Below are 14,116 nucleotides of genomic sequence, written 5' to 3'. Positions count from 1 at the left end.
TTAACATTCACTTCTACTCTGCTGGAACTGCTTTCAATAAACAACTTCACACACATTTTTTTTGTAGAAAACTGAAATAGAAAATAAAAAAATTACTGTTTTTGACAGCATGAGGTAAAAACGTCACACTCTGTAGCACCCATTGAACTACACTTCCCACATCTAGCAAGAAATAATAACGTGATAGATAACTAACATGGCCTCTCTCTCGCGGAGAGCAGGAGCTGAAACGTTGATAGTAAAGCATTATCATCTAAAATTAACCGGTTATCTGTTGGACAAAACGTTATTTTACGATGCAGAAGATAAAGTCACTTATGGCCCGGCAGGTAAGTGAACAAAGTCCCCGAAGCCTGTCAAACGCCTTGCACTGACACAGCCGTAGAATGTTAGCCATGTAACGTTAGCTAGCTTGCACTGCAGTTGACATCTGATCCGATAACAATATACTTGGTAACGATGATCTTGGTCTTTTTAAACCACAGAACAAGATCCCAGTTAAGATAGATTGCTGTCTCATTGAAGGAGGAAGCATGTATTAAATTTTTTTATTTAATTTTTATTTAACAGTAACATGCAAAACATAAACATAACAGCCAGAGGGATTCCACAAATAAATAAGAGGAGAAAAAAAACAAAAAACACAAATCCACATTATATCAATTCAAATACAGACATGTAGCGAATACATTTTTTAAACATTTTGTTTTGTATACCTTTTAATGCCTCTAAATAGTTTTCCAAATCAGATAAAACAATTAAGAAAAGGGGCTTTTTCTTCATAAATGTTGATTTGTGTATGAAAAATGTTCCTAATAAAATAAAGAGATTTATGACATACTCACGTTCAATTGTGGAATCAGTGTAATAAAATAATATGTCAAACTAAGAAATTTCAATGGTTGTAGGCAATTTTAGGCCAAGATATAGTTTTACGTCAGTCCAGAACACTTCACTATATAAACAATGACAGAATAAGTGTTCAATAGATTCAGTTTCTAGTTCACAAAAACTGCATTTGCAAAATTAAAATGCACACTGGTAACATCAGGTATATATTTAGAAATCAAGCTACTACACGGATAGAATCTATGGATAATCTTAAAGGAGATCTCCTTTACTTTATTGGTCACCATAAATGTGTGTGGAGTGAGCCAAGCACGACGCCAGTTTACATCAAACGATGAAGCCCAACAAAATATCGCAGAGGGAATAGACTTCCTGTAGAAAATATCCCTTAATAAAAGATTGTTTAATTTCGTATCTAGTAGACCTATGCCATTCAGCTGAATATCGCTTACAATCAGAGATATTCCAAAATATGCATTATTCTGAAGTAATGTTTTTATCCCACTAGGTATAGCTTTAATAACAGTGTCATATTCCTTGCTTGAAACCTCAAAGTTGTATCTTTCCACAACTTCTCTCCATGTAAATAGAGTCCCACTAATATGAACTAATTGGCTGACAAAGGACAACGTTTTTTGAGAACCAGTTACGGTAAAATAACATCTTGTTTTTATGTAATATCGACCCATTGTTCCATATAAAACATTTATGAGGTGAAAAGTTGTGTTTATACAGCAAATATATGGACATTGTAGTAAAGAATTAAGCCCTCCGAACTTCTGAAAATCAAAATGAGGTATAATATTCCAGAAACTATAAGGATTTTTGATGTACCTTTTAACCCAGTTGACCTTTGAAATCTGATTGAAGAGAGTGAAGTCTAAGACATTTAGACCGCCATCACAAACCCTGTTGGTGATAACATCTCTTTTTATCTTATGTGGCTTGTTTTTCCATATGAAGTTGTACAATAACCGATCTAAGGTACAGCAAGTGGATTTGGGAATGTCAATAGATGAAAAAAGATAGGATGCACGAGATAGCCCCTCAGTTTTGGATGAAAGCACCCTTCCTTGAAGACTTAAATCCCTTCCTAAACATGAGGATTTTTTTGGGACAGATTCAGTTACAGGGTTCAAATTAAGATCATTCACAGCCTTAAGATTTTTGTTGATTTTTTACACCGAGGTAGGTTACAGTATCTTTTACAGAGATGTTACAATCTGCTGGATTGACAGCTCCTTTAGGAGGAAGCATGTTAGTTAGCGAGCTAGCTTTCTCGCTCTGAGTGACTGAGAAGTTTATCATTAGCCAGCAGCAAGTAACGTTTAGAGGAAAACAATGGACATGGAAGTTCTCACCTTGCAGCAAGGTAATGTCAGCTTGCTACTATCTAGCTAGCTTACATGAATAGCAGGGCCTATCAGTTACAGACATTCTTGAGATACGTATCTGTATCTTGTTGCCTTTAGCCAGCTAGCTAGCTAGCAGAGTCATAATATGCAGTACTATCTATGTGTCAGTCTGTGGCATACACTTCACAAACACCTAGTACTCAGATAACGACTACAGGTCAACACCACAGACGGTAACTCACCAGTGTGACTTCAGCCAAGGGGCGTTTTGTCTATTGATTGCTGCACACAGTATACAGTTAGCTAAACCTGTCTGCTGTAAGCTACCCACTTCATCCTTGTTCTTGTTGACAGGGTCTGACAGACAGACAGGGTCTGACAGACAGACAGGGTCTGACAGACAGACAGGGTCTGACAGACAGACAGGGTCTGACAAGCCCACAGAAGAGCATGGCAGACCTCAGCCTTGTGGAGAACTTCAGGATCTCAAGCAATGTAAGTTCTCTTCAGAGATGTATAATAATTCCATTTGTATGAAGCTCAATTTAGTAGAGCTCTCGGATGCTATTTTTTATTTCACTGCATTCAGACAGTCGTTGGCATTACTGTTAACCAATAAACCACCTAGCTGTACAGTTATGTATAATATATAGTGTTACTCCCAGCTATCCACAATTGAAGCAGTTTCAGTTTTTTAGCTACTGACCTAAAACAGATACCTCTCCCTCAGTATGGTAGTTACTTCCAATAGACTGTTTACGTTCCTGTACATTCCTACATTAAATCATTGTTGGTTACCTGTAATTCTTAGCATTTTCATGTGTCACTGTAACCTAGCACTAGAGGACTGTATGACATGCAATATGAGTGTTGATCTGTGTCACAACATATCATTTGAATGAACAGCTCAGGTTGAGAACACATAGAAGCGGAAGGCTATTACATTTCAGTCTTACATTTAGCCAGGGTCTCCTGCAGACTTAAGGCAATTTGCTAAAGTAAGAAACACTTTAGGAGTCACATGCTTTATGTAACCACTGTCTTTCAGGCGGACATCACATTCACATTGAGCTGCCTTTTCATATGTCTCTAGTCCTTCAAGGCTTGTTACATCATTGTCCTACATCACACTACAGAGAAGCCAAGTGTCAGAAAGATTGAGGTTGGTCATTCACCAGTCCTCATGTCAAGCACCGCAATCAGGATAATGTATAGGCTAGCTGTCCTGCTGAGGCAGTATTTCAGCGTTTTGGACGGGAGAGTGAGCCATTGCTTAGAAAATGCAATCAGTCGCTGTTAGCCATGAGGGGCAGTCATTAGCCACTTGTTCGAATTCAATTTGTCAAGAGCGCTGCTTGAAGCAAAGAATGTCACAATGCCCTGTTTATAATGTTAGTCACTCTTCAGGAGCTGCATCAGCCACTTTCCTTTGACTTTGCTGTTTAAGCTCCAGCTGAATAGAACTTGGAATGGGACCAACCCCATTACCCGACATACAGGTGATGTTGATTCAACAAGACATTTAATTTCCTCTGTTCTGAGCCTGTTATTAACTTCCACAGTTCATTTTCTCCTGTCTGTGTGGGTCGGTGACTGCCGACTGCTGAAAGGTATAGATCCATTTTGGCTGTCAAGGTTTAGCCTATGTGAATGATGTCACATTGAACGCATAGGCAGTGTCTGCCCCCAAATGGTAACCTATTCAGTTTATAGTGCACTATATTTGCCCTACATTTGTCCAGGGCCCATAGGCCCTACTTGCATTTTAATGCTGTTGTTGGAGTGGATTATAAATGAAACAAAATCCTACACCATCCTTTCATTTGCACATAAAGAAAACTACACCAAATCAACTGCTTGAAAAGGTGTTCTGTTCATCTTTGTCCCTGACGTTCGTTTTAGGGTAGAACAAGGCAGCGCTGAAAGAGATGCTTCAATGCTGTCCCTTCAAAAAGACTCTATCTGTTTAGGAAACATATCCATTCATTAGAGTCTAGTCAGCCTAAACACAGAGGCACATGACACAAAACAACACTTAAGCTAGCCTACTTCACAAACAAATACATTTTAGCTTACATTTTTCTTGTACCTTTGAATGTGGACATAGAGCCTAGTCTACAATCCTAGTAGTGAAAAATGCTGTTGACGTCAGACGGCTTCTTACAGGAACTCATTTCAACATGTCACATTAAGATAAGAACATGCATTTGTATGCAGCGTAATCAGTCGGTGAAAGAAAGCCAAGGGAAAAGGTAACATGATTAAGGCAAAGCTCTATAACGTCTTTCCTGACTCTCTAATAGTGATCAGCTGCTGGTGGACTAACTGGATTACATCCTGGTACTTTACTATATATTGAACAATGTAGGCTTCCTGCTTCTGAAAGAGTCAAGGCTCCTTCCAAGCATGTTAGGTGGTTGATAGGATTGCCTCTCTCTTGCCTCTAATGGAACTTTGAACACCATTTATCACCTATAAGGCTTAGAGACAATTTATGCTTGATCTGAAAATGTGGTCGGCGGTGCCGTATTGATGGTGTGATGCATTTGCGGAGGCACACAGAGGCCAAATCGAGCTCGGTACCGCATCGCCGTGCGCCTCCCAAATGTTGTAACAATGCGGAGGACTCCGTATAGCTCCGCATTGACATGATTGGTTGACTGGAGGTGAGGGTGGGAGGTCCAGCATAAACACAAACTCACTTCCTTCACAACAGCTCTGCTCAGCGACGCGCAAGAAGTGCCCTGACTTCTGCAGAGGCCGTGTGTTAGTCGACATATGGGCTTCAATGTGCTATGAAGGAGAGAGGGAAAACATGTTCATCTTTTAGTATCCACCCCTTTACACCTACATACACCTGTTCCAGGGAGTATGTATGACTTGGCATTGCTGCTTGGAGAAGAGGGTCAAACCAAGATGTGGGGGGGATTTCCATACATTAGGGAGTTCAAACCATACTATTCACATAGCTCAAACTGGTTTGGCTGTGGATCAAACCATTAATCTCCCCCCTGGTGTAGTAGCATCTGGCTATCTCTAGGGAAGAGGAGTGCTGCTGAGTTTGATTGACGGATGCTGCCATCCAATGAAGACCCAGATAAATTAGAGAATGATCGATGGGCGGGTCTAGATTAATTTATCCAGTACCTGCTGGGAGCAGCGGGTCAGAAGGTGGCCATTTTAGGATTAGTGTGACCGTACAAGGCTTTGCTAGCCTGGGTTTTAGTCTGTTTCTGCTCTCTTGACATTTGTCATGACATTGAGTGAGATGGCTACAGTCATTTCACATGTCTAGGAACGGAAGTGGCAATACTGATTGTTATCTGCAAATTCTGTCTTTCTCCACCTGCTTGTTCTTTTCAAAACTGACCTCAGATCAGTGTTTAGGGGCATCTTCATCCTACTCCTTCACACAGTGAGGCTGGCTTTCAGATCTAAACTATTGTAGGCTCCTGCATCCCAAATGGGCCCTGTTTAAAAGTAGTGCACTACAAAGGGAATAGAGTGCTGTTTATTCCTTTAAAGGAGGTCAGTTCTTTCTCGCTGACAGATAAGTGTTATTGTTGCGGGTATCTCTCTTTGTAGCCCTCAAACTGTTATGCCTCTTGCCTTTTCTGGAGCTCTTTATGTGTATGACCTACTCAACTCACTTCTCTGACGAAGCAGCTGAACCAATATAGTAGAATTCCTTTGATATTCTTCTTTTTTTTTTTTTTACTCAAAACCTTTTCTTCCCTACTACATTTTAAGAGATGATTTTGTGGGAACTCAAATAATTCACTGACATTTAATCTAGGCTCCACAGTAGCATGAAGCGACGGGCATTGCCATTGATTACAATTCACTTATTTCAAGTTCATTGTATATGCATCCAAATAATCTCTCCTTCCTCCTGAAATGAACACTTGTTCACTTAAAGCATTGGATTGGTGATGGCATCTGCAAAAGGTAGTTTCCATATACCTTTCAAGTCCATAAGAGGAAGTGAACAAGTGCATACTTCAGGAGAAAGGAGAGATTATTCGAATGCACCCAGTTCCATGTAGGCTAGTTCTCTTATCCACCACTAGGTGTCCCTCTGACATCATGTGTACTGCAAAGCTCAACGTCTTGGTTTTCAGGAGTTACCACAGCCACAAAGTCATAAACCTCTGCCTATTTCTTCACTTTATCTTCTTAAAATTTAATTTTTAACCTAACCTTCACCCTAACCTTAACCACAATGCTAACCTTATGCCAACCCTAACCTTTAAATTAAGACCAAAAATGTAATTTTTATGATATTGCCATTTTTGACTTTGGGGCTGTGGAAAAAGAACATCTTAACCATTTCCATCAAACTGACTAGAAGAAACAAGGGAAGCTTCTGGAAAACCTTAATAATCATTATGAAATGAATAAATTATTGTTGTTGAAAAAGCCATTTATCTAGGTCTTTTGACATTCAATCGAATAGAAAGTCGGTGTACAATATGCTAATAGCGTTGTATTGAGTTTATTTAACATAGTCCTCCTTGCAAGTGCTCAAACGAATCAAGTTGATGTTGTTATTGTGGGTTTTGCTTGTGATGGATAGGTCAGCGGGATAATCTCAGAACACCGCTCACAACTCTGATTCTCTTTGATATCCCGTTAGATGACACTAGTTAACCCATTGCTCAGGAACAGATGAGGACATACAGTATGATGACCAATTAAGCTAGGGATGAATGAATATTCATAATTGCTCTCATCATGACAATGACATTGTTTTAATAATTATTGCTTGAGTAGAATGTGAATTGATTGGGGAAATAATCGAACGCACACACGCAAACAAACACATTCCTCTCCCACTTAGTCACCTGGTATTGTTGCTTCTGACACTGACACAGGAACCCTTTTGTCTGCTGCTTGATTTGCTCTCTGCATTCAATAACCACTTCATCTTTTGAACAGCCTTTGATAAGGCTCATTAAGCAGCCTACTTTTCGGTGCAAATGGCTTTTTAATTTCCCTTTCTACCCATATTGAGGAGGATCTGCACGATGATGAAACTTTTTAATTTGAACGGAGGAGGTCTCATTGTTTGGTTTTAACCCATCAAAGTAAATGTGATCAAAGCTTGATGATGGTTGTGAGTGTTCTAAGAGCCTCTGCTCTACAGGGTTCAGGGGGAAGGTTTGAGTTGTGTTTGTGTCTCTGAAGCAGAGTGGAGCCTCTTAATGAGTCATTCAGTTAGGTTGATTTAGTTGTCTTCTATATCTTTTTAAAGAGAGAGTGGGAGAAAGAGAGGGAGGAAAAAAGAGAGTTGAGAGAAGGACTCTATCGACCTGGAGTTTTCTGAGAGACGCAGCTCACTTCCTGTCAATTTGGATGTCTGTCTTTTTCTTGTCGTTTTTTTTCTCTGTCTTTATCAGCGAGCGATGACTCATTCAACCTCTATCCTTCCCTCCCTCCATAATTTCCCGGCCACCCACCCACCCGCCTCCCTCCTACCCTCCATAATTTCCCATCCACCCACACGCCTCCCTCCTACCCTCCATAATTTCCCCCCCACTAGGGATGCTGAGCTCCTACGCTCTGCTCACCCACACACTCTCTGTAGGCTCCTGCTGTGTTTTCTCTACCCAGCCTAAAATGTGGCAGAGCTGCACAGCATGCATTCACACGGGTGGTAGGTACTCGTCCCTCTCTGAAGTGTCTCACTTTTACTTGAAAAATATGGTTTTGAGGCTATTTTCTCTAGGCAGAAAATAGACCTTATATCTCTGGTGTGTATGTGATATAGGCCTAGCTGTCAGACCCTATATCTCTGGTGTGGATGTGATATAGGCCTAGCTGGCAGACCCTATATCTCTGGTGTGGATGTGATATAGGCCTAGTTGGCAGACCCTATATCTCTGGTGTAGATGTGGTGCAATAGGTGTTGTGAAGGTTAATCAGCCCAATGGATGAGCTCTGAGAAATCAATAGATCCTCCGCTGGTTCCCAGATACATTATAGAGAGTTCTCTTCTCTCACAGAGCTCCAGCTTCCTTCCTTCCCACAAGGGTGTCCCAGCAACCGCCCAATGTTTTCCGCTGGAGTGTTAATGACCTTATTGATGCATCTATTTCTCTCTCTACCCCCTCTCCCTTTCTCACCAACTCTCTCCCCCACCCCACCTCTCTCTGATATCTCAGGAGGAGTTGAGGGAGATGAGGGAGCAGCCCATCGACCCCCAGGCAGAGCAGGAGATCATTAACAACATCCAGGAGGTCTACTACTCTGACGACTCCTTCGACATGGTGCAGCACAAGCTGGAGGTGAGTCAGTTAGTTAGGCTAGTTAGACTAGTTAGGCTAGTTAGTTAGCCCTACTGTTCACTACAGACCCAGACACGATAGTTAGTTAGTTTAGTTAGGCCCACTGTTCACTACACGCTTAGAAAAAAAGGTTCCTTATAGAACCAAAAAGGGTTCTATTGCATGCTTCATATATGGCACACCAAAAAGTTCTATATAGAACCATTTTTATACGTTTAAAAAAAAAATCTGAACCCTAGAGAATCTTCTTCACTGAACCAAAATGGTTCCAAATAGAGCCCTCTATGGTGCCATTTATGAATTATGGCTACTACTCTTAAACAGTTTTTTTTTTGCTAACAAGTCCAGGCGATGGGGCCACACTGATATCTCCAGCTTGGTTCCCAAGTTTCTTAATCAAACCAAACCATCTTTGGTATCGTGTCACCATAATATTTTAATTGAGGAAGTGTGATCATAATCATTAGGATATTTTACAGTAGACATCCTAAATGACCCCCAGCCTTCAGATGTGCACTTGAGATGCGTTTTAAGGCTATGGATGCATAAATTAACTTATAATTTCCAACCATTTAGGTCAGTTGTATGCTGCTTTGCGATCTATTTACAGCAAGGGTTACATTAAATAGGCGCAATATTTTTTACTGATGCATTTGGCAATATTAAATTCATAGGCACAAAACATATGAACAAAAGCATTCACTGTGAAAGTTGGAAGATGTAGGCTCTTCATTTAATGTTATGGGCAGCATTCATTCAATTTATTGAATCAGTCATTTTTTTCTGGATCAAACTACTATTACTGACATGGCAGATTTGGACAGCACTAAAATTACAATTACAGATGTGGTGTTTTGTGCTTGTGCACATAATGACATTACCCGAGCACCCCCAGTAAAAGGAATCCAATCCCAATAGGGCTTTAGGTAAGGGCTGTTTTCTCATCTCTCCTGCTGGTGCCTCCGCCGCTTTATTCTCCATCCCAATATGCTGCTTCATTTAGCACCAAAAAAATGTATAAAAGTGACTTCTCGACTAAAGAAATCTTGGTCGACCAAACAATCGACCAGTTAACTAAATGGGGTCAGCCCTACACCAAGCAGTTTAGTCTTCTCAACTTGCTCAATTTCTACATTATTCATTACAATATTTAGTTGAGATTCAGGGTTTAGTGAATGATTTGTCCCAAATACAATGCTTTTAGTTTTTGAAATATTTAGGACTCCCTTATTTCTCGCCATCCATTCTGGAACTGACTGCAGCTCTTTGTTAAGTGTTGCAGTGATTTCACTTGCTGTGGTAGCTGACATGTACAGTGTTGAGCCAGTGGCAGGTCATTAGTAAAGAGTGAAAAAAGTAAAGGGTCTAGACACCTGCCCTGGGGAATGCTTAACTCTACCTGGGTTATGTTGCAGAGGCTTCCATTAAAGGACAACCTCTGTGTTCTGTTAGACAGGTAACTCTCCATCCACAATATAGCAGGGATGTAAAGCCATAGCACACAAGTTTCAGCATATTATGATCTAGAATGTCAAAACCTGCACTGAAGTCTAACAAAACAGCCCCAACTTTTTATGATCAATTTCTCTCAGCCAATCATGAGTCATTTGTGTAAGTGCCGTACATGTTGAATGCCCTTCGCTATGAACGTGTTGAATATCTGTTGTTAATTAGTTTACTGTGAATCAAATCAAATCAAGCTTTATTTATATAGCACGTTTCAGACATGAAGGTAACATAATGCGCTTCACAGGAAGAAAATAAAAACTACACAACAAACATGAGGATAAAAAAACTAAATAATAATAATAATAACTGAACAACTACAAAAGCACCCGAAGGAAACGCAAAGCGAAAAAGGTGTGTTTTAAGATCTCTTTCAAATATGTCCCCCCCCCCCAGATTCTCTGGCAGGCTATTCCAGAGGCTGGGGGCATAGTAACTAAAGTCTGACTCTCCATGCCTCTTGGTCCTAGGCTTTGGGATAGTTAAAAGGCCAGTGCCAGAGGACCTGAGGGACCTACTTGGTACATATCTCAAAAGCATGTCTGATATGTTTTGGGGTGCACAATCATGGGTTGATTTAAAATCCAATAGAATAATCTTAAAATGTATTCTAAATGTCACAGGCAGCCAGAGCAGAGACTTTAAAACCGGTGTAATGTGTGCTCTCTGTCTGGTCTTGGTCAGTACCTTTGCTGCAGCAATCTGTTTGTTTTGCAGTTGACCAATGGCTTTCTTGGATAAACCAGACAGGAGAGCGTTGCAGTAGTCAAACCAGCTTGTAATAAAAGCATGGATGAGTCTCTCTGTATCAGCCTGAGATAGAAACAGCTGCAGTTTGTCAATGTTCCTCAGGTGGTAAAAAGCTATTTTTGTCACATCCCTAATGTGTGATTCAAAATGGAGTTCAGAATCGAAAATGACACCTAGGTTTTTACCTGGTGTTTTACCTGGTGTTTTTACCTGGTGTTTTTACCAGGTGTTTTACCTTTATTGCCCATGATTTAAAATGTGCAGCCAGATTCTCTGTGCTTTGGCTCCAATAATAAATAGCATTGTATCTGATCAAACACAGTTTTATCTTATAGTTTACTGAGGGTTGGTAACAGGCTGATTGGTCAGCTGTTTGAGCCAGTAAACAGTGCTTTACTATTCTTGGGAAGCGCAATGACTTTTTCTTCTCTCCAGGCTTGAGGAAACACACTTTCCTGTAGGCTTAGATTGAAGAGACGGCCAATAGGAGTGACAATATCGTCCGTTTGTTGCTGGCATGTCATGTCTAAATTTACTAATCTTACAAATGAAAAAAATCATTGAAGTAGTTGGCAATATCAGTGGGTTTTGTGACGAATGAGCTATCTGATTCAATGAATGATGGAGCCAAGTTTGTCTTTTTGCCCAAAGTTTAATGTAAGGTGCTCCAAAGCCTTCTTTATATCATTTATCTTTGTTTCACAGTACTGTTTCTTCTTTTTGTTTAGTTTAGTCACATGATTTCTCAATTTACAGTACGTTTGCCAATCAGCTGTGCAGCCAGACTTATTTGACATTCCTTTGCCTCATCCCTCTCACCCATACACATTTTCAATTCCTTATCAATTCACTGTGATTTAACAGTTTTTACAGTCATTTTCTTAAAGGGTGCATAAATTTCATAAATACGTCAAGTGCAGTGTCTGGTTGCTCCTCATTAAACACCACAGACCAGCAAATATTCTTTCCTTCTTCAACATAGGAATCACTACAAAACTTATTGTATGACCTCCTATGCACTAGCTTAGGCCCAGTCTTTAGAACTTTGGTTTTCCTAGATATGGCTACTGTTTTATGACCACTAAATCCAATGGTGTGATAAAGGTGTGATCAATACATGTGGATGGTTTCATTCCTGTGCTGTTTGTAAATACCTTGGTAGGTTGACTGATAACCTGAACCAGGTTGCAGGCACTAGTTACAGTTTGAAACAGTGGGCATCTTGATGAAAGCCGGTCAATATTTAGGTCACCCAGAAAATGTAGCTTTCTGTTGATATCACATACATTATCAAGCATTTCATGCGTATCCAGATAATGACTGTTTGCATTTGGTGGTCTACAGCAACTTCCTACAAGAATGGGTTTTAGGTGTAGCCATATTACTTCAACAGAATTTGACTTGAGATCCTCGCTAAGCTTTACAGGAATATGACTGAATATTAACTGCAACACCACCCCCATTGGCATTTCTGCATTTCCTATAGATGTTATCACCATGTATTTCTACTACTGTATCATCAAAGGTATTATCTAAGTGAGTTTCAGAGATTGTCAGGATATGAATGTTATCTGTTACTAGCAAGTTTTTGATTTCATGGATCCTGTTCATGTAGGCTTTATTTACCACTTCTGGGATTCTTGATTGTTTTTATTGCTTTACTGGGAGGCTTATCAGAGGTAGACAAGTGATATTTATGTTTAAGCTGATAGTGCAGGGTGATCTGCACACACTTGGCTTCCTAAAACCGCCTCATTGCTAACAGTATAACTGGTTCACAGCCAGTAGAAAAGGTTTATAGCCAATGTCAGGCTGGGTCTGTAACTCTGTTTGGCATATCCCATAATAAAAATGTTTTATTTGAATGAGTTAGCTGGCTAGCTTGTAAAGTGGCACATTTAAAGTAGCTTAACTTTTTCTGTTTAGCTAGCTAAGTTAGTTTGCTACATTTATTTGAATTAAATAATCAACGTTGCTTACCTTAATACATTGAAAAAATAATGTCTTTATTGGTAGGCTACTTGCAAGTTGGTTTAACCAGCGTCCTCTTGTGTGGTCATGCTCGAATGGCAGTTTGTTTTTGAATGGCAGTTATATTTTGAATTGACCAAAAGGTTCTATATAGAACCCATTTTTTAAATCTAAGACTGTATGCTTTTATTAAACATGATTTCCTCTTGCATCTAGCTAGCATTTAGTTTGCAACAGCACAGAGACATTTTTCAAAATGGAAAAATTATACAGAAGCATCATTCATTTAAATGTCAATGCTAAACAGTTGGAACAAATTAAAAGGGATTGATATGACTGGGTTAGCTTTTGTTGGCTGTTGTTTTCTAAAATCCCCATTACACTCTGGGGTACAAAGAACACTGAAGGTTATTTGCCTTCACTGGGTGTATATATACAGTGCATTCGGGAAAGTATTCAGACCCGTTGACCTTTTCCACATTTTGTTACGTTACAGCTTTATTCTAAAAGCGATTAAATATTTTTTTCCCCCTCATCAATCTTAACACAATACCCCATGAGCACAAAGCAAAACAATGTTTTTTAGAAATTTTGCAAATGTATTAATAATAAAAAACTGAAATATCACATTTACATAGGTTTTCAGACCCTTTACTCAGTACTTTGTTGAAGCACCTTTGGCAGCGATAACAGTTTCAAGTCTTCTTGGTTATGACACTACAAGCTATGACACCTGCATTTGGGGAGTTTCTCCCATTCTTCTCTGCAGATCCTCTCAAGCTCTGTCAGATTGGATGGGGAGCGTCGCTGCTTAGCTATTTTCATATCTCTCTAGAGTTGTTTTTTGGGGGTTCAGTTCTGGGCTCTGGCTGGTTTTCATCAAGGATCTCTCTGTACTTTGCTCTGTTCATCTTTCCCTTGATCCTGACTAGTCTCCCAGTCCCTGCCACTAAAAAACATCCCCACAGCATGATGCTGCCACCACCATGCTTCACCGTAGGGATAGTGCCAGGTTTCCTCCAGACGTAACGCTTGGCATTCAGGCCAAAGAGTTCAATCTTGGTTTCGTCAGACCAGAGAATCTTGTTTCTCATGGTCTGAGAGTCCTTTAGGTGCCTTTTGGCAAACTCCAATTGGGCTGTCATCTGCCTTTTACTAAGGAGTTGCTTCCGTCTGGCCACTCTACCATAAAGGCCTGATTGTTGGAGTGATGCAGAGATGATTGGACCTAGACTTGGCCTTCCAGTACCGCTTGCCATGCGGTAGCAGAGACAACAGTCTATGATTAGGGTGGCTGGAGTCTTTGACAATTTTCCTTCCTCTGACACCGCCTGGTATAAAGGTCCTGGATGGCAGGAAGCTTGACCCCAGTGATGTACTGGGCCATACACACTACCC

The 14,116-nt window shown here is 40.2% G+C and overlaps 1 pseudogene; it reads left to right on the top strand.

The window, feature by feature from the left end:
• Nucleotides 1–121: 121 nt before the first annotated feature.
• Nucleotides 122–14,116, top strand: part of LOC129820191 (syndetin-like) — a 331,482-nt pseudogene continuing 317,487 nt past the window's right edge.

This window comes from Salvelinus fontinalis, chromosome 22 (genome assembly GCF_029448725.1).
Source record: "Salvelinus fontinalis isolate EN_2023a chromosome 22, ASM2944872v1, whole genome shotgun sequence".
Lineage (NCBI taxonomy): Eukaryota > Metazoa > Chordata > Actinopteri > Salmoniformes > Salmonidae > Salvelinus > Salvelinus fontinalis.
Note: the sequence above shows the minus strand (reverse complement) of the source record. Positions and strands in the feature narration are given on the sequence as shown.